Source organism: Sebastes fasciatus, chromosome 11, assembly GCF_043250625.1.
Source record: "Sebastes fasciatus isolate fSebFas1 chromosome 11, fSebFas1.pri, whole genome shotgun sequence".
NCBI lineage: Eukaryota > Metazoa > Chordata > Actinopteri > Perciformes > Sebastidae > Sebastes > Sebastes fasciatus.
Genome location: NC_133805.1, coordinates 23,368,956 through 23,396,791, shown reverse-complemented (window position 1 = coordinate 23,396,791; position 27,836 = coordinate 23,368,956). Strand labels below are relative to the sequence as shown.

Genomic DNA, 27,836 nt, shown 5'->3' with positions numbered 1-27,836 from the left:
GGACAATGTCAACGCTAACTTGCTGATGCTTAGTAGGTTTAATGTTTACCATGTTCACCATTTTTGTTAGCGTTCTAACATTTGCTAATTAGCACCAGTGGGCAACCTCCGAGTCTGAAAAGTGAAGCCAATGCGTAAGTGCCTTAAACTTGCATTCTTTCTAATAGCCAGCAGGGGGCGACTCCTCTGGTTGCAAAAAGAAGTCTGATTGTATAGAAGTCTATGAGAAAATGAGCCTACTTCTCACTTGATTTATTACCTCAGTAAACATTGTCAACATGAGTTTATGGTCTCAATCGCTAGTTTCAAGTCTTCTTCAATACAGCATGATGTTCATTTAGTAAATTATGGTCCCATTTAGAGTCAAATAGAATAAAGCAGGGTATGCTTTAAGGCGTGGCTACCTTGTGATTGGCAGGTCGCTACCATGGCATTGTCCAGTCTGGGAGTTGTCCGTGTTTTCGTCTTACAACTTTAACCCTTTCACAGTGTGTTTTCAGTTCGTGAAAGTTAATTGTAACATTTTGGTCGTCTAAAAATGTCTTATTCAGTGTTCGGTTGTACTTAGCTCCACCCTCTCGTGTCACTTCTGGCTGCAAAAACCCAAGATGGTGAGAGCCAAAAACCAAGATGGCGACGGCCAAAATGCCGAACTCGAGGCTTCAAAACGGCAGTTCACAAACCAATGGGTGACGTCACGGTGACTACGTACACTTCTGATATACAGTCTATAGTTAACACTGAACACAAAGAACAGCTGGGGCTGATGGGAATGTCATTAGTTTTGCAGGTATTTGGTCATAAACCAAAGAGTTGTGTTTTTGGCCTCCTGATGATGCTAGATGAGAAGTTAAACCTGCAGTATGCAGAATGTTTTTGGCATCATTGGGCAAAAAAATCCAAAATAACCTTTCAGCATATTGTAATTCAAGTGTTCTGAGAGAAACCTAGACTTCTGCACCTCCTCATGGCTCTGTTTTCAGGCTTTAAAAAATCTTTTGGCCAATCACAGATCATTTCAGAGAGAGAGCATTCCTATTGGCTGTTCATTCAACGGAGGCAGCTGTCAATCATTCACCCACTCCGATCAAACGCTCAAACCAGGCAGCGCTGATCAAATATTAATCAATATTTTGTTACTGTAAGGCCTATTTCTCGCCTCAAATGTTATCGGAAACATCTTGTAGTGTACTGTTTAGCTGTAAAATGAGAACGTTTGCTTTGATTCATATTTGATCAACGCTGCCTAGTTTGACCGTTTGATCAGAGTTCGCGAGTGATTGACAGCTGCTCAGAGACGGCAGGCTCCGGCTCGGCTCTGATTGGTTGTTTTCCTCCGGTCTGGAAAATCTTGCAGATGCCGTTAAGAGCACCGGAGGACACCAGAGGACATAGAGACACATGATTTTTTTTTCAGATTACCTGTCTCATGAACTACTGTCAGGATATAGTGATCGTTTCATAAAAATAACTTTTTTTAATCATACTTGCTCCAATTCTACCCACTGCAGCTTTAAGGGATAATAATCAAAGTTATTAAAATTCCTCTTGAGGGGGAATGAATGTCTGAAACAAATTTTACGGCAGTGCATCCAATAGTTGTTGAGACATTTTACTCAAAACCACAAATGTGAACCTTGTGGCGGCGCTATAGAGAAAAAGACGGAGGATCACAAAAGTCATTAGGATTAATTGTCTGGGAATCAGCCCCCGCTGTGCTTTCTATTCAGTGCTAATTAGAAAATGTTAGCATGGTGATGTTAACTTTTAGCTCAAAGCATCGCTGTGCCAAAGTACAAATGTAGCTGCTGCATTTGGCTTTGTAGGTCAACAGGATAGAGGGCTGAGAAAAGCAGCTCTGTTGTGGACTGAGAACATGACGTTCACGTCACTTTACTGGCACACTCGCTTCCAACTTCCCGCACAGCTGAAACCACCTGTCAGCACCAGACTCTCCTCCATTTGCCACTCATCTTGCACCTCTCTGCTCTCTGTGACTTTGAATATCTCTCTTCTCCTCTTCCTTTCTTTCCCAGCATCTTCTGGATCCGTTTGTTCCTTCCCTGAACTTCACAGCCAAGCGGACAGGTGAGAGCTTTGCAAGTTTATTTTTGTACTCTCTCGTCTGTGTCACTGAAATGATGAAGGCCAGTCACCTAAGATATTTCTGGCCTTTTTCTGTCCCTCACACAGACACACACACATATTGCACCAAGTTGCCATGGCAATCTGATGATAAGGAGTTATGATTGAATGGCTGAGGTAGAAATGAACATGTGCTTTGATTGCAACATTGTGCTGCATAGCCATTGATTTTGCCGTTCACGTCACCGACCTGCTGCAGTTATTATTATCATTTCTGGTGAGCTGAGCTGAAGTAATTGTGGCCGATAAAATTTACAGCAAAGTGTGTGGCGTCATTCAGGGAGAGGTTTCAGTGTGTATTTTGTCCTTCTACACCTTCAAAGGAGGCGACGGTGTTCCTTTTTCATTAACATGTTGCATCGGCAAGACATCCACAATGTCTGTTGATTTACACAATGTAGCCTGTGAGAATGTTTTAAAGTAAGTGTGAGTGTTTGCGAATAACATGATGTGCACAGGTGCATTGTGTTGAGTCCCGGAAATCCCACACTGTGAAAATAAAATTGAAAACTGTCACTGTCAAAGTAAAGGAGCCCCTGAAGGGTCAAAGTGGATTTTCTTTTTCTGAACTGCTTACAATAACTTTTGCATTCCGGTTTGGTCCAGTCCGGTTATAATACACTGCCAGTTTAGGAAAACGCTCTGCAGATTCCACACAAAGTGTGACACTATACACAACACATATATTACTCATTACTCTCCCAAAAGGCGGAGCTCCGACAGTATTCAGCCACTGTGAACACAGATGCTGCAGCTCTGCCTGGTTGTGGATGGTTATTGATCGTTCAGCTGCATTTGTGGTTGAATCTATATGGATGTGGCTTCAGTAGCTGTGTTATGACTACTCTTACTGCTACAGTCCATCTCAATCAGCCTCAGCAGCAGTCATGTATGATATCTTACGTAAAGTTACAGTCTTATTGTTCATGCGTTTTCCTACGAATGTCCAGCAACACAAGCGATAGGCGCGCTTGTGCGAGCCCCTGTGGTGTTTAAGCAACAAAACTACTTGGTTAGGTTTAGGAAAAGATAAGGATCGTGGTTTGGGTTAAAATAACTACGGAAGTGGCATTACTTACAGTAAGTACAGAAGTTACATAACAAATAAGTCAGCGCTGACTTCTGGTTTTACACGGGGTATGAACAGCGGTCCCCTGGGTGAAAGTCATATGTTTTTAGACCCACCCATTCCTCCCGCCCTCCTTCCTAAGCAGACTTTTTCGCTCTTTATAGTTTACCTGTCGTGGCTCACAATTACGCGGATCACATACGACTTGATTACGTGGGTTTTATATGAATTGTAGTGCATTGATTTTTGTAGGTATAGCTACGAACAGAGTATGAGAACAGCCTTATGAGAGTACTAAGTTAACTGCTCTGCTGGTTATCTATCTAGCTGCAAATTATCTACATTTCCTGGTTCAAACGCTGGGTTTTAGAAAAAGGGTGGCTGGTGTTTTGTCATCCTGGGGGAAAAAAAATACATTATTTAACTAATCAGTGTTGAGAGAATGCAACTTCTCAACTTCTGTGAAGTGCTAAACAGGAAAAATACTGTTCACTATTAAACCTCCAAGGATCTTATTCAAAGTGACAATAAAAATTGTGTGGTATGAATTTCAGCCAAACTTGATACAAAGCAACTCTTTTGATTGTCAATATTGTGCAGAAGGCGGTGCATTGTTGGAGTTTTTTCCGAATTAATTTTTGTGAGATTCCTCTGTCCTCTTTACACAGTGTGTCATGTTTGTGTATTGCCATAGCAGCCGAGGACAATATGGATTTGCTGTTGTGTGTAGCTTTGAGGTATGTAATTAGACAAAATTGCCATTTATTTTTCAGTTTTACCATCTGAATAACGGAGCAAATGTGAAAGCAGGAGAACAGATGTCAGATCAGAGATCTGTAACTAGGCGAGTGTATACAACAGTGTGTAACAATTATGAGGATCTATTTACAGAAGTGGAATATAATATTATTAAGTATGTTTTCTTTAGTGTATAATCACCTGAAAATAAGAATAGATGTGTTTTCATTGCCTCAGAATGAGCTGTTTATATCTATATAGGGAGCAGATCCTCTTCACGGAACCGGCCGCCATGTTTCTACAGTACCCTAGAACGGACAAATCAAACACTGACTCTTGAGAGGGCCCTTTCCATTTTCCCGTCAGCCACCATAGTTCTCCTACACGCTTGGCACCATAAACTGCATATAAGAAGTGGACGTAGTCACCATGACGTCATCCATCGGTGTCTGGACTGCTGTTTTGAAGCCTCGAGTTTGGCATTTTGGTCTTCGCCATCTTGTTTTTTTGCAACCAGAAGTGACACGAGAGTGTGGCGTACAACCGAATGCTTAATAAGATATTTTGTAGGTGACCATAAAGTTTATGATTAACTTTCATGAACTGTAAACACACTGTGAAAGGGTTAAAGTTGTAATAAATCAAGTGAGAAGTAGGGTCATTTTCTCATATACTTCTTCTTCTTTTTGCAACCAGAGGAGTCGCCCCCTGCTGGATGTTAGAAAGAATGCAGGTTTAACGCACCTCTGTATTGGCTTCACTTCTCAGACCCTGGAGTTGCCCACTGCTTGGTTCACGGGAGAAGTTTCAGTTGGTTGCAATCTGCAATCTCACCACTTGATGTCGCCGAATACACACTAGACCTTTAAGGTCATCATGATTATTTCTGTGGTTGTCAATCATTTTATTTACATCTAATTGAAACGTCCATACAGTCCTGGCATAGATGTGACAAAAGTCAGAATAAACTCTGGTAATTCTTAGCTGTTATTTGATGTTTTATTTAACATTAAATGCTGCATTGTTTGATATCTCTCTGTCTAACTAATTTCAGTCAGCAATACCAGCATTCATTTAACACGTTGTCATCAAAGTGCTGTAACCTTACACACACATGGTGAAGCCGCAGTGCTGCACAAAGCCCACATACACAGTGTTTACTTCTAAATATTGGCACATCTACTAAAGATCAGGCCACAACACTAAATATTTACACTGTGTTAAGTTACAGAACAGCAATGGGAAAAAACCTTTTGATGTCTGTCCTTGTGTGGAAATACCAGAGGTGGAAAGTAAATAGGTGCATATGATGTTTCCAGGCTTGTAGCGAAAATATGTAAATATGTAATAAAAAAAACTTTGTCTAACATGATTGACTAATTTATTCACAAAACCAAACCACATTTAGGAAATTTTACAAAACCTTCCCCCATCACTTGAAAGTAGAATACTTTACTTTTTTTCTTTTCCATTAACTCAAGTGATTATATATCAAGAATAGCCAGAAAAGGCCTGCTTTTACTGCAAATTGAATAAAATTGATGTCACAAGAAATGTTTTGTATATTTTATTTCCTGTGCACTTAGCTGAACTCACTGCAAAGAGATATGTGACCTAATAATATGTTCCCAAGCGCCTTGTCTGTTACTGAAATAGAAGCATCACAGTGTGAGCACCACATGGGTTCATTAGGCCCAAGTTTAAGATTTAATGAAGTACATGTATGCTGTGACAATACATGTAAAGTAAACTGGGAACCACGAGAGGTTTATAAGTTAACACACACACATATCTATGTTCATATTAAACTCTATGTCGTATTGACAGACACAGACACCTCTGTACATAAATAATGCTAACAGATTCACTGCGTGGTTAATGTGCTACATGTACGTAAAGGGAAGATTTTCTCTGATCATACATTCATGCATAGATACGAGAGAAACGTGACAATAACTGTACCCAGGGAGCTGCTAAAATATGCATTTGTAGGTTAAAGCACAGTCGCCGATTTAATCAGCGGGTGCCTGGAGACGTAGTCCAAATTCATGTTTAATATTACTCGGTGTAGTCTAAATAATAAATGTCTATTGCATTGTCACATCGTACATATACATGGAAATACATAACATTAAAATAGATGAAGAACAAAAGCTAAACTTTGTCAAGCTGAGGTTCAAATATTGTGATGATCCAGATTAAACTAACTAAGGTGAAGAAGATGCATGTGTGCCTAATTTGAAAAATCTGATTAAATGTATTCATCATTCCCCCTGGACAGCATCGATAGTCAAAACAGTGTGTGTGTTGTAAAGCTATTTTAAAAGATTTTAATTGTTATATACAATTGCTGTACAATTTGTACCTGTGATTCTCCACACAAATATATGATGCAGCATGAAAGTCTTATGTTTCATCATTGTTTGTCTCATACATTTGTATCTCTTATTCTTCATTTTTGTAGTCCATGCATGCCATAAGTCTATTGGTGCCTTCAAATGAAACTCGTGAGCTTGTGTTTACAACATGGGAAGTTGTGTACACGATATGCTTGGCATTCAAGTGGTTAAGTCGTGAGAACACCGCTGCTAAGCAACGGCAATATTAACTTTACTGTCGGCATCTAGAAGCCACAGAGGTTAGCAAGCTAGCAAGTGGGTAACATAATGCAGTAAATGCAAACGCATGACAGAGGAAAAAGATTAGGCAGTTGGGAATATCAACATTTTCTTCAGACATATTTTAAAATCATGAAGAAAAACAATATATGACTAAAATTACAATATATTCACTTATTATGTACCGAAAAATTAACTTCCATGACCTCCGTCATATCTGACAACGTCAACAAACACGTCACAACTCTTGAACTCTGAGCTTTCAGAAACTTTCCACTTACAAGGTTGTGAATACCACAAGAGGGGGGCGTTCATATGGACTCTTCTAGTGAACACGGTAAACACGACACCATTTGAAGGCACAATACCTGTATATTTGAGTGTGATCTTGTGTCAGAGATACACAGATGTTTTGCGTTAGGGCTAGTTACTGGCATATCTCTATACACCGACGTGTTCTTTCTGTCTGTTTGCCTTGTGTGCATGAAGAAGGTCCATGCTGAAGCTTGCATGGTGCAGACTGTTGTGAGCAGAAGGTTTTTTTTGTGTTTTATGAGGTTATCCTCTTTAAGAAAGCCTTTCAGCCTAGTAGGAAGTGGACACTTCAGCTCATAGCATAGAAATAACTCATTTTGTATTTGTCATAGGACTGGACATAAAAGGCTTGGCCAGCTTTGGATTTGAGCATCAATCAATATACTAATGCATTTTACATGTAGAGTGGCTTTTCAAAGAAATATTTCTTTGCAAGGGGAGAAAGTGTGTCTGTCTGTGAGATGAATCCATGTTGACCTGCTGGTGACTTACAGTTCAGCACCATGTGGTCAGGTTAAAGCAGCCCTGGCTCTTCTTTCACCACATACTCAAATTGCCTTTGTAAAATATTGTAAAATGCCATGAAAAGATGCTTCAATGAAAGAAATTAAGGGTGCAATTTACATTTAAATTAGAATTAAATGCCATAATGTCGTTCTTTTACCATTTCGAATTGTTGGATATTCTACTCAGAGTTGTTGTAAACCTAAAAACGAATATCATCATGAATGTAAATATGAAAAGATTCCAGTGTAAGGTATGGCCACTTTATATTTCAGGTATACAAATATTTGCTCCGTTTCTCATTCACTTATATTAAAGTCCAAAAGATGGCCAAATTAAAGCACACACTTCCTGTTTTCCCGGCTTTTGTTATTCTAGCGTGTTATTTTCTTTAGTACATTATCACTGCAAACTGCAGTGTCGCCTTCGTACAATGTTGATAGATTTTGTTGAACGGAAACATAATGTGATCGTACCTTATTAGCATTATGCTGCGTTCCAGACAACTCGGAGGCCGGATATCTCCCAGTTGAAATTTCCGACCTCCAAGCGTTCCAGGTGCACAACGCCAAACGTTAACTAAAACCATGGCTGACCGTGACAAACTGATGTTTCTTTGGCAAGTGTACACACAGTTGAATCCTCAGCAGTGCACACTCCACAGTGTTTTTGGCATTTTTTACTTTTAACCAAATAACTTTTGTGCAGAGAAGATAACTTTGTTTACTACAACAAGCTACGTAATAACATGGCGACATATTTTGACATCAATTTAAATACAACACAGGTTTTACACGATAGCATGTATTATTTTAATTAAATACATACTTAACGTTGCCTTTTAGTTGATGGTTTACCATTTACATTATGCGCTTCCATTGTTGATGGATTTTCACAAGTAGGAACTCCGACTTTGAGTGGTGTCCATTGGACTTTTTCTAGTGGGCGGTTGGAATTTTTCGAGTTCCGAGTTGTCTGGAACGCAGCATTAAAGCCCCGGCACACTCATAGTCCACCCACAGGTTTCTTCACTCGTCTGATTAGACGTCTAGTCAGGACTGTGTGGGCATGAACATTGATTGACATCTCCCTCACCTCTCCTGTTAGATTTGTTGCACCTACAGCATATAATAGGGCAGGTTAACATAACACTGTGACCATTAGGTGCGCTCCAAAACCCAAGCGACACAGGCCCAATTTGGTCTGGGTGGGCTTGGGTACCACTTTATTTCTAGAGAAATAGAATCAACAGCTTAGTGTTGAAGTAAACAAAATAAGTTATGTCCCAGCAGCATTATAAATAATAAAAACTAATGGTCTGGTAACATCGGATTTTGCTCCCTGCTCATTTCTATAATTTGCAGGGTGGAACATATTCGCTTGCAGTCACAATTTATTAAGCTGTTTTTCATTAGGGTTAGGGTTATTTATTATTCATTTAAATAACTATGATGCCAGTACCAATACCATTAACCTTAAAGTGATATTGATACTAATAGAGTACTTCACTTTATACCGCTTGCTTTTCTATTTCATTCGATACCCATCATGTGAATTGAAATGCCATCCCCACCACACTTTTTTTTATCAAATGCTACAGACGTGTAGCCGTACTTTTTTAATGTTTTGGTGGCATCTCAGCACGCTGAACTGCAGACTCCGTCAAACAGCCGGCCTCATAGGCGAATGCTTGGGACGCCATCTATCCATAGGGACGCACCGAATGAGGGAAGAAGAAAAAAATCTAAATTTATAGTACTATTTCAATACTATTATTTTTGAAGCCCACAACGACATAACTACATAGACCCTATTCTGTGCGTTCCCTCAGAAATGTAATGTCCTTATTACTGTATATGCTCTTCAAAAAGTAAAACACAAATTATTGATTCCTTACACAGCATTTCCTCTCCACTCTTGAATGTGACACTTTATATTCTTCACATATAATTTTACATGCTGCATAAACCAGAACACTTTTCCTTTCTTTTTTTTTCACTTGTTCTCTGTCTCATCTCACCAGACTCAGCGCCCGTCGCAGGCTGCCAACATTTCATGCTTATTCGCATCACTAAGCTTTCAAGTTGCACGGCATGTCTTTTCTTCAACAATCCAAACCAAACATCTGTGTGTGTGTTTGTGTGTGTGTAGGAAAGAACTTCTCATGTGTGCTGTCTAATAGTCTGATGCTTTGGTGGTACATCTCTTTGTGAAATAAAGATCTCGACATGAGCTTAGATCCTTTGACATACGACACTGTGAGAAATGATGTAACTGTTGTCTTGTTTGTTGTAGTATGTGCCATATAAACACATTTTTCCAGCAGCAGCTACAGAGAAATTTAAAAAAAATCTGGTAATTGTTTGGGTATGTGTACATTTATTTATTTGTAGGCATGCAAATAAATAAGTGTGTGCATAATTGTGATTGATAGAAATGATTGGTAAGATTGGTAATACTGTTTTTACCAAGTCAATCCACCAGATAATATCCGTTTCTCCTGTGCTGCCCACTTTCCATGCATTTAACATTCTGTCCAATTAGTGTAAATTACAAGATTGAGTACTAGCTTGATTAAAGCAGAGACCCCAATCACTGTGAATTAAACAAATAACTGCAATAATTTGATTAAAGTGTTTACAAGGTTCACAGCAACCTGATTTCCCTGACACCAGTTTATAATGTCCAGAAGGATGGAAGAAACCAGAAAACATGTTATTAGTGATAAGAAAAATACAATAAGAGACATACACTAGGGAGTTTGTTGTTCTTTTCTGGTGATGAAATTTAAAAAACATGTGAATCTGAGAGTTGTTGTGTTGGTTTCACTTTGCTGTCACCAACTGTAACCACTCTGAATGTGCAGAATTATCAACATCAGACTAATATGTGTCGTACATGCCACAGTAACTTTAGATTTGAGTGCTGTAATTCAGGTGTGTTAATTGTATTATGCATGCTCTCATTTTTTTTTAACCTTAATTCAATTAATATATTCCAGTTAGGTGTAGGCAGTAATAATTTGCCTTAATTTGTTTTTTCGTTATCAACATGCATGTACAGTACACAAGCTGGTTGTGCAGGATTCACTCATTAAAGGGACCCACCACCAATTTTACACATGAAAATGTGTAACTCTAACAATAAAATTCAAGTTTAACTGACATTTTTACATTCGCGATTTCGTCAGATCTGTGACCAAACCAGTGGGTCCTCCTCTGGTTGCAAAAATAAGTCTGATTGTATAGAAGTCTATGAGAAAATGAGCCTACTTCTCGCTTGATTTATTACCTCAGTAAACATTGTAAACATGAGTTTATGGTCTCGATCGCTAGTTTCAAATCTTCTTCAACACAGCATGATGTTCATTTAGTAAATTATGGTCCCATTTAGAGTCAAATAGACCATAAAGCAGGGGATGCTTTAGGGCGTGGCTACCTAGTGATTGACAGATTGCTGCCATGGCGTTGTGCAGTCTGGGAGTTTTCCACATTTTCGTCTTACAACTTCTACAAGTTCTCAGTTCACTAATTGTAGTATTTTGGTCGCCTAAAAATGTCTTATTCAATGTTCTTTTGTACTCACCTTCACCCTCTCGGGTCACTTCTGGTTGCAAAAAAACAAGATACCAAGATAGCAAGACAAAATGCCGAGCTTGAGGCTTCAAAACCATAGCCCAAAAACCAATGGGTGACGTAACGGTGATTACATCCACTTCTTATATAAAGTCTATGGACCAAACAAATATTGACAGGAATCTTTTATTTACTTACCAAATACCCTTGTTGCATTATCTGTAGATTAAAGGTAGTTTTCCTGTGATCAGATCTAACCAAGCTAGCTATATAGCTTTTCTGGGGTTAATGTGTTGATGTATTTTATTCTTTGTACAATTTCCTCCTAGCATGAGGGACATTACCGTTAGCTGACTAATTTGACTCCTACTTTTGTGAATCAGTGTCATTGTTATTAATTTTGTACAACACCTTTGGTCTAACTGTTGTTTAGGGTCTCCTCTTTTTCTGATTTGTATCATTGAATTTGCTGTCCAACAACTAAACTGCTGTCTTCAACCTTTATTTGGAAACATGTTTAGCTGTTAAGCTGTACACCTACACTCATAGTGCAGGAAGAAAAACACTATTGTGTAGCATTACGTGAAATTTAGGATCCAGTTTCTTTAGAGCTCGACCAATATAGGGACTGAAAGTCAGGATATCTTGGCCTCTGCTGCTTCAATTTTTTGTTTTATTAAAACTCTGTCTCCTCTGAGTCCCCAACTTTATGGAAGTACACTTCTTAATTGCTGGTGTACCCCTTTTAAGAGCATGGGCTAGTAGTAGGCACAAGTTTAGGCTCCTCTCAGATTGTCAAAATCCTCATGCATATTAACAGTTTTAAGTAAAGCTGTGTGTCCCTGTACGCCAAGCTATTTGTAGAGAAGGTGATCTGGGCAGCCCTTTATTCTGCATGTCTGTTTTGAGCATTCGGGCGAGTCGCCAAGTCGTCTGCACAAAGACAAACCATTTACTGATTTCACAGTTATTTGGTGACATCATCACTTATTAGCTGTAATACTGGGGCCTTTGTTTGAAGTAAATCAGCTTGGTAACTTTTCTGTTTTTTTGCATTGGGATGATGGAAGATCTCTAAATATCTATAATTGCAGTGAAACACCACAGTAGTGATCTATGGCTCATTTTGTTTCTTAATTTCCTCCTGTGCTCCCAGAGCGAGATTCTGGGCAACCTCTAGCTAATTTCTTATCCTTGCACCTTAATAGTCCGTTGATACTATCATATACAGTATCTCTCAAGCTGGATCCCCTTCCTCTTGCATGTGGGGAAAAACTATGACTTCTATTTTGCCTCTGAAAACTCCCAAGCAGGAGAGATTTATGGTCAGTGATTATTTAGTATTTGTCATGTTTGTGAACATCGTGCTCCCTTTTTGTTTGTTTTTCTGCACATTTGAATGGGGTGAAATGTCTCAGTTACATTTGCCAACGTGTTGATGTGAATTTCTCTTCCTAAAACTTGATGTCTCTATGGATGGCGGAAGTTTCACTGCAAGACAAAAACAGAGTATTTATACATTTCCCTTTTCCTGTAAGACCTAAAAGGAAAAGACCGTCATCTCAATTCTGTACAAAACCAACAAATACTGTATATATAAAGCCCTCCATACTCCTTTGGTCTCCATGACAACAGGGACGTTGCGTTCCTTGATTTCTCTGATGCCGTGGGAGCCACATCCATACTGTGTGTGACTGACAGGATGTGTGCTATTTAAAACTGCTGTATGTTTTTATTCCAAAACAGACATACAGACAACAAGCATTGTGGATGCAACACTGAACGCAAAATAATAATCTCAATTTATACTTTGATAACACTTTACAGTAGAAATGTTAGGAGTTACTGAGGAACGACCTTATAATTAATGAATCATTAATGACTTAATCATTAGTAATGGCAGGCAGGTTCAGATTACACAATAGGTTTGTCTGTTACGATGGTCACTGTGTCAGATTAGGCAATAATAGTCATAAATTCTGTGGTGAGTCCTAAGGGGCGCAGCCGAAAGACAAAGAAGAAGCAGAAGAAGAAGTCAGTCTTAGCCCAGAGACATGAAAGCCTACTGTATCAGCCCATTCTCAGTCACATGGCGTCAAATACTGACTCTCTGTCACAGCCGTTGGCGTTACATACCGACATTTAAGGCACCCTTTAGCGTCGGTATGAGGTGCACTGGGCTTTCCATTAACTACAATGTAAACCCATCTGCGTCTATATATACACAGTCAGGGAAAGTGTCCTGGGAGTGTGATGACGTAGCTTTAAGAGCGCACACACCGGGCGGATGGGAGGGAAGGTGGATGGGTCCAACAAACACAAGGCTTTCATCCAGGAGACCGCTGTTCCTGTCCCGTGCGTCACGTGACAATCAGCTGTTCATTCGTGTCCCGTGTTCACAACGTTCAGCATCATTTTCACTCTACAAACCTAGTAGTTTTAAGCCCAACTATGTTGTTTTTTCCTAAACCTAACTATAGCAGTTTTATTGCCTGAACCAAAGCACATGTTTTTGTTTACTTTACAACATGAGGCAAGTGTTTATTGCAACCGAAAAGTGATGCCAAGGGCTTGTTAAGTTGTTGCTGTTTACTGCGGGACCGACTTCAGAGAAGAAGAATGTAAACAAACAATGGCGTCCAAAGTGATGTATATGACACTGTCTGTCTTGTGTTTGAGAAAAACCTAAGAAAAAAAAAACGACAGTGACCTTCCCTATGTTTCACAGCAACACCATCTACATCATTCCTCTTTCGTGTCACCATGTTTACAGTGTCGAAGAGCGCTCTGTGATCTCATTGGTCAACGTGACACAGCAGGTCATGGAATTTGTCATACTCGGCGAGAGAAGGCAAAAAACGCACTAATCTTTTTGACGTCGTGAGGCGTCCCAGACGCAGTGACGGTTGTCGTCCACCTTTGACATATGTGGTCACTTTAAGTCTCTCATGTTAAAAGACTCCATTAGGTCTTTAAATCCACAAATGTGGTGATGATAAAATCAATAGGCATACTATTAAATCAATGATAAATGCAACAAGAGACAAAAGATCAGACAATTATTGAATGAAGTCATGATTAGGCGGGGGTGTATGAACTGAACAGTGATTACACCATTTAAAGACTCAAAGACACTAATGAATAATAGCTAGTTCTCCTCAGAAGCTCAGGGAGGGTGACTTTGTTTCCCACTGCAGATAGTGCAGTACAGTCAACGTAGGCGGGATTCTTAGCTGACTGACGCAACTGCTACAACATCATCTTTTATGTGACACAAACACAGTGTGTTCTCTTGCTGGATCCTTTTCATCAGCAACCAAACGGAGAAACGTTTGCAATTCGTTAATTGACCATGGCATAGTTTTGCGGGCTCTTTTAAAATCTGGGTCAAGTCAATAAAAAAAATTGCAGCCGTTAGCTTGGCTATTAAAAAATGTCAGGTTTCTGCAGGATGTCCCGTGTTGCACAAGTGACGATTCTCTCCGACCAATCAGTGGTCTGCAGTGTTTTAACTCCACCTTCTAGTATTTGCTCAGCTTGCCTGGAACCGCGATGGTACCAAAAAAGGTACCACGTACTATCCATAACTTTTGCAAATGAAAAATGAACGGTTCCAAGTGAGGCGAGTCAAGTCAAGTTGTGCCATGCCATGCAGTGCAAATGAGGCATTATGCACAGCAGTAGTCAACGTACCCTCATACAACGGTACGTATGATATCTTACAAAACGTTATTCCTCATTTTTTGTTTGTTTTCCTACAAATGTCCAGCAACAGATGTTAATATCCGCTTGTTACATGCATACACTCTTTTCTCAAAATAACCTTCCGTCTTCACAGGAAACTACTTAGTTAGATTTAAGAAAAGATTGTGGTTTGAAGTTAAAATAACTCTGAAAGCGGCATCACTTAAGTACGGAAGTTCCGTGACAAATAAATCAACGTTGGCTTCTGGTTTCAGTATGAACAGCGGTGTTTTTTACCCACCCATCCACCCCGGCATCCTCTATATGTGTCGTTTGTCACTCTTTACACTTGGTTTACAATTACATGGATTACATACAAATTGATTTTCTGTATTATATATGAATTACAGTGCATTACTTTTCGTAGATATACAGTAGCTACGGACAGTGTATGAGAACAGCCTGCAACATATCCTCATACAACGCCAGTGTGCTAACATGCTCATAGTGACAATGTTAGCATGCTGATGTTTAGGAGATAGTGTGTACCATCTTAGCTAATTAGCATTAAACACAAAGTGCAGCTCTGACTGATGGGAATAGCATTAGTTTTGCCGGCCATGAACCAGACTATTGAGTGAATTACATTTTTAACCTGATCATGGCGCTGAATGAAAAGTTAAGAGATCATCAAAGTTGTTACAATTCATACCGAGGGGGAATATGATTGTCTGAATTCCATGGCGGTCCATTTAATAGTTAAGAACAGTTCAGATATTTTACTCGAAACCAATGTGAACCTCATAGTGGCGTTAGAGAGAAAAAGTCAGGGGATCAACAAGGTCATTAGGGTGCGTCCTCTCAGGGATCACCAACAAGTAGCATTGAGTAATAATTCTGTGCTGTAGCCTCAGGAGATTCATGTGATCGCAGTCATCAGAAAAAGGCCAAATGGTCATTGTAGCGTATTGAAAGCTCCAGCTGCTCGAACAAAGCCCGGAAGTCATACAGCTGGCTTCCACTTGCCTTATAATTATTGTCTAAAGCAGAATGACAGTGATTACTATGTAGAACATGGCAACCATTAATCAACTGAGCAACTGCATAGTGATCTTTGTTCATACATAGACCTGTTTGACGGTAGTTTGAGGATGTTGTGAGTAAATGTTTAGAATGACCAGCAGAGTAAATCTCGACAAAAATATAAAAAGAAACTGAAAAAAGCACCCTCTATGCCTATACTGTAGGTGCAACCCTATACCACTGGAAAAAAAGACGGGAAATCCTAACACACATTGCAGCAGAAAAATCTATCAGATTTACTCACAGCGAGCGTCATCTAGATAAAATGTGCATTTAGGGAGATTATTCACTGACTGGAGGTGGGAATTACCCGTAATTATCTCTTTCTCAACCTTAATGTGTACAGGAGATGCACAATGTTCCAAACAAACCATTAAGTTTAGACACAACCTGTGAAACACCATTTGAAAGAGTTTGTAATTCTGTTGCCTGCCAGGAAAATAAAAGACATAAAACAAAGACGTGAATGTCACACTGTTTTAAAATAAACAGAGCCACGCTGAATATGAAATTAGAGCTATCTAAAGGGTTACAGTTCTGGTTTTCGTGTCTGCTGAATATTGCTCTGATCCTCTGTGTTACAACCATTTACATATCAATGTGCTGCTTATTGAGTTTGTCTCTTTTTTGTTGCTGAAAATAGGATGCATTGCCTTTTCTCTTTTTAACACTAAAACCTGCACATAAACCACAACAGAGAAAACAATGATATAAAACTATGTGCTGAACTTGTGCGTGTTCCCATGTCAGTATTTTGTGGAATATTAAAGACACAATCAAGCACAACTCATCTCTTTGATGGTCCACGTAATGTTTACAATAACAACAGTGTTGAGAAGCAGAACCTTGATCTAATTGGTCCCGCATGTTACGTTTATGTATTTTGGCTTGCAAAAGCCACAGAAAAATGTTTCCAATCAACTTGAGAAAAGAAAGAGTTTGCATAGTAGATGTATAAAAGCTTTTCTAACAAAGATTAATGTGTAAAGCTGATCCAAAATAATCCTGTTTCCAAAATGAAAGTTACTGAGGCATGGAAGAGGCTGACAATCTTTGCTCTCAAAGTAATTTTTAAAGGTCCAGTGTCTATTTTCAGAAATGAATATAGTATTCATAACAATGTTTTCATTAGTATATAATCACCTCAAACTAAGAATCGTTGTGTTTTTTATCAGCTTACAATGAGCCCTTCATATCTACATAGGGAGCGGGTCCTCTTCACAGAGTCCGCCACATTGCACCGCCATGTTTCTACAGAATGGACAAACCAAACACTGGCTCTAGAGACAGCCTTTCACATTTTTACGTTACCGTAGTTCTCCGACATGCTTGTGAAACCGTGGTAATGTGAGCTGCAGAATGCAAAACCGTGGCACCACCGGTTGCCATCTGACCTGCGTTGCTCCTAAAGTATTGTTATTATGGTAAGGATGGCCTCTGAGCGAGGCAAACGCCATTACCACGGTTTTGCACTCAGCGGCTCACGTTACCGCAATCTTGGAAAGGGAGGAGTGAGCAGAGGGGTACTCAGTTGGTTGCAATCTGCAACCACACCACTAGATGCCACCAAATCCTACACACCTTTACCACACCTTTAAAGTTTTACCAGTGTGTATTGGGACCCTCACAAGTGGTCACAAATTTATTATTTATAGATTATTAATAGATTAAGGGAAAAAAAAAAAAATTCTGCTACATCAAATTATGTTATTTTTTTAGACTTTCCTCAACTGCTTTTTCTTTTTAATTACTGGATAATTTAAAGCATTTCACGCCATTTAAAAACTATTAAAACATGGGAAAACTGGTCACAACCGGTAGACAAATGCAACCAGTAAAAAAGGGCTCACAGGTAGACATTGCTTTGTTTTAAGGGGTCACAAGATAAAAAAGGTTGGGAACTACTTTCTAAGAGGAATAGTGTTTATGTTCACAGATCAAAGGTGCTGTAGTCCTGTTTACTATGCATAATGTTTCAGCTGTTTCGTTACAGTAAGTGACCATTTATATATCTTTGTATTGTTACACAAATTATAACTGACAAGTAGACATTGGTTGTCATTTATCTGCTTTTATGTACCACTGTTGGTTAGATGCCTGAACATGGTAACCAACAATAAATACAGTAAACACACACACACTCTCTCACACGTACTAAAATCTCCCCTACTGAGTCGTCTGAAGCGTGATTTGTCATTCTCCTCTCCCACACTGGTGAAAGGACCTCGTGACGACATGTGTCATCCATTACAGAACATTTCGTTGAGCTGCTTTTCTCTTTTTCTCTGACAACCTGCAATTATATCAGCATGCTCTGAGAAGTCAATTCACACTGCCAGCCGCACATTAAAGGCAATCAAAAGCTTTTGAACAGACTTGTTAGGAACAAAATGGAGGTTCAGGCCCTATACTGATACTGACGGCTTCAGAAAAAAAGCCTCTGAAAGACCCTTTAAACATCATGAAAGTCTCTATTTGTTACATATTACCCTCAATATATCATTCTCAAATTACTGTCAATAACTTGTAGTTGAAGAGTCCTAGAATAATTCAGTTAGTATCACCAGTCACCAGTGTATTTGCAAGAACAAATTGTTCTATTTTGCTTTTAAAAAGTTGTTGCCCAATGTATTGTTCAAAAAATAAGTGACCTAATGAGATCATATTCAACTCGTCTCACATGGTAGTGATATTTAGTTGGTTGGTGTGACCATGCTATCATAAAATTAAAGACACATTTTCCCACAAACCATGCTGCATCCCTCCAACTGCCTGGCATTTCTCCACAGGCATTCGTTTTTAAGAGCAAGAAAGAGGGCGAGATCTCGTAACTGAGAATTGAAAATTTTCCATCAGCCTTTTTGCTCATCTCACCATCTGCCATTGCGAGAAAACATTAGGTCCTTCTGTGCTGGAGGATCAGCAGCCCTCCTCCTCTTCCTCCTTCATTTTTTTGCGCCATAAAGCAATCCAACCGACCTCCAGTGAAATCTTAACCCGGTAGCACACAAAATGTAGCGGTAAGGCCGGTTGAAGCTGCCAATCGTCTTGGCGGTGATCTCTTTGTTTGTGGTAATTATGTTAATTTATCAAAATCAATGATGGTAGTGATTTTTTTTAATGTTAACATGCTACACGCAAGACGTTAAATATTTAAAAACACCTATTCTAATGACACAAAATAATGGCAGTGATGTCCTGCAGTGAGAACATTTTTTTACCAAAAATGATGGACAGATGAATCTCGGCATGCAGATATAAAGTATGTATCGTCACTCACTGCTGCAAGAAATCCAATCGCTATACGTTAGGCCAGCTGTTTACAAGCCACAAATTATCTGCAGAGTAAACTGCAGAGGTTAACGCCAATATGGCAATTCATTTTACTTGAAAGAATGCCCTTTTCTTCAAACAAGAAAAGCTAAATTCACACATAGCAGCAGGAGCAATTTGTAACTCAAATGTGCCCTGTGGGGTTTTCGTGTAAACAAACAAAGTCTATGTTTACATTCAGCGTCACTCACCAAAGGTTGAGAGTTGAATGCATTTCCTTTCACATAAAACATTTGCAGAGCTGATTATTTCAGCATATTTTAAATCCTGCATTGTTTACTTTTAGGTTCATGTCCTCGTCTTTGCTGCCTTTCTCGGTGCATTGCTACATTTATTTTAGGGCTGACCCGAATGCTTTGACCATTACCATGGTAATCGGCCTCCAAATCAGTATTCGGATGCATGAAAGTATGTGATAATAAAGTATAAATCACAAAATAGCCCATGAAATAAGAAACAATCCCACATCATTATTCATTATTCATATTCAACACGAATTATTATTAGTTATTCTCAGACGGATATCGCTGTTTGTTATGTGTAGCGGTGCAAGTGTGTACAGTAGAGCGGCAGCGGCACTGAAACAGGGGAGATGGAAACAGACAGAAGAACAGGACAGCCTGTGCCATGAAGCTTTGAATACCTTCAAATTCTTCTCATCGAAGCCCAAAAAATGTTGGGCAGCCCTGATTTCTTTGCATATTGCTGCCAACAACTATTGTGCAGAATAGCGTGAAACAAGTGGGATGAATGTTCATCTTATCACCCACAAAAACTGTGAGCCACTCGTGAGAATATTGCTCCATATTACTAGTGGTCGAAAACGCCACAGGTACCTTTAAAATAAACCTTTGCAGGTCTTCATCAGGGTTTAAAACTGGAGAAAACGCCACCTAAACATTTCAAGGCAGAACCTACTGAACAGTAAGGATTCTTTATTAAAGGTGCTAAATTCAAAATTCAGAGCATATCTATGATTGAGAGATTGCCTCCACACGGCTCTCCATATGGTGGCAGCTGAGACGGTTCACTAACAGGCATGTGCGGCCGGACCGGCTACGTAAACAAAGCATGGAGATGCTCAGATTACAACACACACAAAGGGAGAGTGACTTCATTCTCTGCTCAGGTAGACATTACTCCTCTATATTATTACATTGCAAATTGTTGTTTGCTGCTATAATAATGCTCAGGATATCTTATAGAGCACCTTTTTTTAAAAATAAAAAAAAATTAAAAAAGGATTAAGATCTGGAATAGGTAAAACCATTTACCCTCTTGATTTTTAAACTTGCTGTAACAATATATCTACAGGCCATTTTTGGTAACTGATAACCAGTTAAGTTTTTGTCCATTGTAAAAGGTCAAAACTGGTTTTGAATTGTCCCATGTAACTCAACTTTTTTGGTATCTCTTGCTGACATAATCCTGCCTTTTCCCATGTGCATAGCCGACTGATTAATCACCTAAGTGGGACACTCAGTGGGAGACAGATATGTGGGAGGAGAATGAAGAGAGGATGGGGGTTAGGATGAGGTCTTGCCTGGTTCCCGACAGAGTCCTCTTTGAGATGAGGTGGGTAGGTGGGCTCTGCACTCAACCACTCGATGCTTCCCTCCCACATTCTGTCGAAGATGAGTCGCCATGGCAATCCGACGGTGTGATTGGTGCGTGATGGAAAAAGAGAGACAGACAGAGAGAGGGAGATACGTCCTGTGGAGAGCCTCATTGAGTGGCGGCGCAATGAAGCATAAACAAGAGAGTTATATCAATGAAGCAACAAACAGGAAACAAACTCTTCTCATCTGTTCGAGGGCATCTTCTCAAATCTATTGCATAACTGCACAGAACATAAAAAAAACAGGTTCATTATCTGTGTACAGTTTAATACTAACACTAGTGGTTTGCATCATGTAACACTGGGAGCCAACAAGTCAAGGGAATAATAATAATAATAATAATTTGGATTTATATAGCGCCTTTCAAGAAACCCAAGGACGCGAGGCATGGATGGGGGTTTCTGCCACGGAGTCAGAGAGTGATTGCCGGAGTCGAGATATGTTTCTTAGGTGGAAGAAAGCGGACTTGGTGATGAACTTGATGTGCGATTGGAATGAGAGAGTCGGGTCCAGGATGACACCCAGGTTGCGGACTTCCGAGGATGGGGAGAAAGAACAGCTGTCGACGTCCAGATGTATATCTTCAACCCTCCGGCGCAGGGCCTTGGGAGCCACAACCATGAGCTCTGTTTTGCAGGCAGGGGGGAAAACAACCGATCATCTCTTATGATAATTTAAGTGCATCTTAATTCTTTAAACAGTAGGACAGCTGGACATGCCAGTATATTAGTTGTTTGACATATATTTAGCATTTAATTTCACAATATCTGAAACGTTTTGGGCTACAAGCGGCAACCTCTGGGGCTGAAAAGTGAAGCCAATGTGGAAGTGCCAAAAGCTGCAGTTCCTCGAATGGCCACTTGAGGCCGGCTCCAAAAGCGAATCAATCCCACAGGCGGTATATAAGAAGTGGACGTAGTCACCGTGATGTCACCTATTGGTTTGTGGACTGACCGTTTTGAAGTCTCGAGTTCGGCATTTTGGCCGTCGCCATCTTGGCTTTTTCCAACCAGAAGTGACAAGAGAGGGTGGAGCTAAGTACTAACGAACGCTGAATAACACATTTTTAGGCAACCAAAATGTTACAATTAACTTTCATGAACTGAAAACACACTGAGAAAGGGTTAAAGTTCTAAGACATAAAACACTGACAACTTCCAGCCCGGACAACGCCGTGGTATCGACCTGTCCGAAAGCATCCCCTGCTTTATGGTGTATTTGACTCTAAATGGGACCATAATTTACTAAATAAACATCATTCTGTATTGAAGAAGACTTGAAACTAGCGATTGAGACAATAATCTCATGTTAAAAATGTTTACTGAGGTAATAAATCAGGTGAGAAGTAAGCTCATTTCCTCATAGACTTCTATACAATCAGACTTCTTTTTTTGCAACCAGAGGAGTCCCCCCCTGCTGGCCATTAGAAAGAATGCAAGTTTAAGGAACTTCAGCATTAGCTTCACTTCTCAGACCCGAAGCTAGCCCACTGATTAATCCCCATAGTCCCCCATGTTAAAATGCCCAACTTTACAGCAGAAATAACCGTGTTTGCAGCCTGGTACAAATGAATCCACAAAGGTAAAATGTGTTGTACTGCCAAGGTTACAATGTGAACCAAACAAAATAACGTGGTATCCAGTTAATTAGTCCAATATAAAAAATCAACAATCCTCCTCTACCCAACACAACATCCCACTAGACTAAGCCAGCTCCATTGAAAGTTCTCATTTAAATATTTGAAATAACCATCTATTATATTCTGTCCTCGGGGTCAAGAGGCCATTTAATAGCCAGAAGGTTGCCGGTTTGACCCTTGACACTGACAGACATTTCAATCATGGTATTCACCATTAATGTCATTGTGTCCTTGAGTAAATGCCTGAAACCTTAAATTGATTATTTTATGCTGTGACCAGAATGAAGACACTGTCTGTGGAGATATTTCAGAAAAACAAAATCCAAATCTAGACAAAAATGTGTTTTTTGTTTTTAAATTGTGTTTGTGTGTCTCTGTTTCTATTCTGCTCACACACATCTCTAATGATCACAACTGTCTTTGCCTTGCTGCCTTGTCTGAAGTTCATACAGAAACACTCAAAGCCACTGGAAGATGCAGCTGAGTGTTTTCCATGGAAACAAGGCTCAAATCATTGTCTAACCTGCTATTATGCTACAGAAATAGCTCTCAGATTGATGAATAGAAGAGCATTTCTGAATTTCTCTCAATGGGAGCATTTCCATTGATGTCCTTGAGGCCAGTAACAGTGTTAAAATGTTCCAGGAACAGCAGGAGACATGCGTCACTACCCTTCATCCAATCAGGCATTTTCATGGATTTTTTTCTCTCTTTTTTTTCAACATTTTGATAGGGCGAGTGTCTTCAAGTCAGTTATTGTGGCCTTTCCTGTTTTCTGTTTTGTTCTCTAAGAATATCCACATCATGGCAGGGTTTAATACTCTTTATGCCTCATTGATTTATGGCCAACCCATCAAAAGGCCTCAGCTGGGTGATCAATCACCCCGCACTCAAAACACTATCCTGCATATAGCTGCCACTGGAAATTGTCTAGGCTGGATCCAGGGGCGGGTCTAGAAGCTGAATGAGGGGGGCAGACTGGGACACAGTTTTAAAGAAGGGGGTACATTTGGAAAATTAATAAAAATGTGTTAAGACTCACATTTAAAGTCCCGGTTCTTAGCAGGAATAAGCTGTACCTTGTCAATTGTTTATTTAGTGTAATAAAGTAATGCCACATAAACATCTTTAAATATTCTAATATGAAGTAACTCCAAATAGTCTACAGCCATGGACAGATTATGAGACAACAGGCCGCTGGACACAGACATATAAAAGACCTCTCACCTCTCCTGGGCAAGATGCCCAGACTGAAACAGACACAGAATGACTACAGACATCTTTGTGGTTTTAAGTCGGTTTGGTCATTTTGCATTTCTTTATGGTTGTCTCTTTGTAGTTGTTGTTGGTTTCTTTGTAGTTGTTTTTTTCTGTTTGTGGTTGGTCTGTGCATCTCCGTGGTTGTTTTACATCAGTTTGTGGTAGTTTTGTTTCTCTCTGTGGTCGTTCTTCATCTTTGTGATTGTTTTACATCAGTTTGTGGTAGTTTTGTTTCTCTCTGTGGTCGTTCTTCATCTTTGTGATTGTTTTACATCAGTTTGTGGTAGTTTTGTTTCTCTCTGGTCGTTCTTCATCTTTGTGATTGTTTTACATCAGTTTGTGGTAGTTTTGTTTCTCTCTGTGGTCGTTCTTCATCTTTGTGATTGTTTTACATCAGTTTGTGGTAGTTTTGTTTCTCTCTGTGGTCGTTCTTCATCTTTGTGATTGTTTTACATCAGTTTGTGGTAGTTTTGTTTCTCTCTGTGGTCGTTCTTCATCTTTGTGATTGTTTTACATCAGTTTGTGGTAGTTTTGTTTCTCTCTGTGGTCGCTCTTCATCTTTGTGATTGTTTTGTTTCTGTTTGTGGTAAGTTTGTGTGTCGTGGTTGGGTTGCTTTGCATATCTGTTTCGTTTTTGTGTCTGATGTTGCTTTGCGTCCGTTTGTAGTCGTTTTGTGTCTTTGTGTGTATGTTTTGCATCTCTTTGTGGTCGTTTTGTTTCTCTTTGTGGTCGTTTTTTGCATCTTTATGATTGTTTGGATTCTCTTTGTGGTTGTTTTACATCTCTTTGTGGTTGTTTTGTTTCTCTTTGTGGTCGTTCTTCATCTTTGTGATTTTTTTGCATCTGTTTGTGGTAATTTTGAGTGTCGTTGTTGGGATGATTTGCATCTCTTTGTAGTTGTTTTTAGTCTATTTATGGTTGTTTTGCATTTATTTGTGTTTTTTTGCATTGTTGTGGTTGTTTTGCATCTTTGTGTTTTTTTGCTTTCTCTTTGTGGTTGTTTTGCATCGTTGTGGTTGTTTTTGGTCTGTTTGTGGTTGTTTTGCATCTTTGTAGTTGTTTTTGGTCTGTTTGTGGTTGTTTTGCATCGTTGTGTTTTTTTGCATCGTTGTGATTTTTTGTTTCTCTTTGTGGTTGTTTTTGCATCATTGTGGTTGTTTTTGGTCTGTTTGTGGTTGTTTTGCATCTTTGTAGTTGTTTTTGGCCTGTTTGTGGTTGTTTTGCATCTCGTTGTGGTTGTTTTGCATCGCTGTGGTTGTTTTGTTTCTCTTTGTGGTTGTTTCGTTTCTCTTTGTGGTTGTTTTGAATCAGTTTGTGGTCATTTTGCATCTCAGTGGTTGTTTTTCATATCTCTGTAGTTGTTTGACTGACTTTCAAACAAGAAATGTTAACAGTCCCTCCATACCTAGACTCTGGTCCAGGGGCCCAGCATGGATCAGTCCTATTGAGATTCAATTAAAGCAGCTCTTAGTATTCATAGACTGTTGTTTTTTTATTTGCAGATAAAATGTTCTAAAGGACTTTTGCGTCCATCCATGCCTTGAGGCATGGTCGCTGTCCGTGGTGCTGAAAGTAAACAGGATAGCCAGAGGCCACACAACCACTTCTAATCAATTTCATGGGAACACATCGCTGCTTTTTTGAACTAAAAAGGCCACAGTGCAGCTTGACTAACCAGTATTTTTTGGGGGGGGGATTACTGTGGAACACATGCGGGAATTTCAGATGTTAAATCTTAGAGGAGAAGTGAGTCATGCACATCACGGGAGCGAAACTCAGTGCCTCACAAATCTGACCCAGCAGGGAACCGGACCTTGTGCAGAAGCAAAAATGTCAAGAATAGTTTATTTTAAGTCCCACGCATGCAACGCAAAGACATGTAGACGATGATGATTTTCCCCTTTAAGCTCAACATCCCAGAGTTGAGACTTGGTTTTAAAACATCTCCTCCTCCTCTTCCTCTTCCTCCTCCTCTTCCTCCTCCAGCTGCATTTGTAGACTAAACTGTTGTCTCACTTTGTTGTCTCTGTGTCTGACGAGGTGCGAATCCCGAAGGAACCTCCTCCTCCCTCCTCCTCCTCCTCCTCTTCCTCCACATCGTCGTGGTGCCGCAGCAGCAGCAGCAGCAGTGAGTGTCTCCTGCAGCAGCTTCAGCAGCAGCAACAACAACAGCAGCAGCACCTGTCGTTTTTTCTTTTTCTGGACGAGTAAAACAAGAGATTCTAGGAAACAATTCACAGCCAAAACACGGCGGGAGTCCGTGAATACCGATGGCTCCATGTGTAGAGATTTTGCGCCTCTGAAAATTACGCATCGGTAAGTTCCTTCGACTTGTTTTTCCAAGCTGCGCGCTTTTACTCACAGATTTGGCTGCAATTAAAGAAAGCTTTCACTGGAACCCCATTCGCTATATGTTGAAAATATATTGAAACATGTATTTTGAAATGACAGGAGAGCGAGCTGGATTTCGAGTGAGAGTTTTTAAGTAGGTAGATGCTGATGTTTTCCATGTGCAAAGCGAAGGTCACCCACATGCATTGATGAATTAAACGTTTACAACTGCGGGAAAAAAAGGCTGGGGCAACATTAGCTTATTGATTATGCATCATCAAGGGAGAAACCCATTTGTCACTGATTGATTGTAATTAAGACTGTTGCATTTTCCTCCCACAAACCAGCTGTAATTTCAATAAGAATCTTTTTGCAGTAGAGATATGCTGTTATTCCTGTCATGAAGCCTATATTATGGCCTGTATGTATGATCATGGCACAGGAACATTAACTGAACGTATTAACAAAAAGCTGTCAAGAAGAACTAATGATTTTCAATGGATGGGTGATTGCACACACTGACAGACATGCAATCCCCCTTTACAGGCATTAACAGACTTGCATTTGGGTTAATTGGACTCGTTCTCTTGTCTAACTGGGGTCGTTGTAAACTGAGAATGAATTATTAATGCACCACGATGTTCAGAGGAATTCAGCACACATGATGAGGAGGAGGCTGATGTGTGGAGACAGATCTTTAAAAAATAAAACTTTCAATAGAGATAAATCATTAAGGAGGGCCACACACATACACTTACACAAGATCCCTGTGCTAATTTCAGTTGATGTGGATCCCAATCTTCCCATCAAGGGTTACAGTCTGTTTGTGGATGTTTCTTGACAGTCACATTCAGTGCCTTCAGCCATTATTTATGATTGGAAATCCTCCTGTTATACCATGTGTGTTGTATTACTGGGTAAAATAAACAAGGCAATCAGTGCATTCTGTAAAAAACACATTTAGTGCTCCACTTCCTCCATTTTCAGACTGAACACCATTTGAATTTTCCTCTAAATTCCCATCACTTTAATGCTTTCTGCTACACATGTATTCAGTGCTGAGCAAAGCAAAGACTCTCCTGCTTTCTTGCCCTCAGGATAGTTTCGATGGTTGAGCCCCTTCTGTTGCTTCCTGCACCAGCGATTCCTCAATACACAAGCCTTATATTGATTTCTTCTAAATACCAAGGACTTTTTTTTTTTTTTACTTCTTTTGGAGCCTCCAGCAACATGGCTGCTGTGAGATTTGGGGTTGAAGAGATGGAGCTAATTGATACCATGTCTGGCAGGGTCCTCTCTCTGTCCTTCTGTCTGTCTGATGGTGTGTTTTTCTATTTAAAAACGTGTATCTCGACAGTTTGATTCCAGCCCTATTTGACACATGTTATCCCTCCTCTATATCTCCGGATTTTTCCTCTGAGCACGGTCTGTCCTATTACTTGATAGAGCATCCGAGAGATGCTTTAGAGGTAATTGGATTTGGTACTAGAGGGAAGGGACACAGAGAGGAATTTGTCTGTGTGTGTGCATGAATTAGCTTAGCTAGCTTAGATGTGTGTGTGTGTGTGTGTGTGTGTGTGTGTTATGTGTCTCTGCTGGTGCTGGCCAGTGTTCTTTGTGTTTGCAGTGAATCATTGTGTTTTCATGAAGCTGTGTGGATGAGTAAGACCTAAAAGGAGGGGGGTGGGGGTGCAGGTTTTTTTTTTTTATATCAATTTTATTATCTTAAAAGAAATTTATGTGATCCTTCCAAATTTCTTGCCTTCGGTAATCAACTTGTCCTTCATAAATCCATGCTTTTGTTTCAACATGCTGCTTTAATTTAGAGTGCAGGTGATGACACATCTTCTGTGGTCGTATATCACCTCAGTGAAAAACAACAAACTGTGATTTGATCGAGGGGTTTTTTATGAGAGCAGGAT

The 27,836-nt window shown here is 39.7% G+C and overlaps 1 protein-coding gene across 4 annotated transcripts in view; it reads left to right on the top strand.

The window, feature by feature from the left end:
* The first annotated feature begins 1,958 nt into the window (after positions 1-1,958).
* Positions 1,959-27,836, top strand: part of adcyap1r1a (adenylate cyclase activating polypeptide 1a (pituitary) receptor type I) — a 55,528-nt gene continuing 29,650 nt past the window's right edge. The window contains exons 1-2 of one of the 4 annotated variants that reach the window (XM_074651690.1): positions 1,959-2,088; positions 25,639-25,899. The gene's annotated coding sequence lies outside the window, so the exon portion shown is untranslated. Of the gene's footprint in view, positions 2,089-25,591; positions 25,900-27,836 lie in introns of those variants that run through there. The other 3 variants (XM_074651691.1, XM_074651692.1, XM_074651693.1) reach the window with 3 other exon arrangements.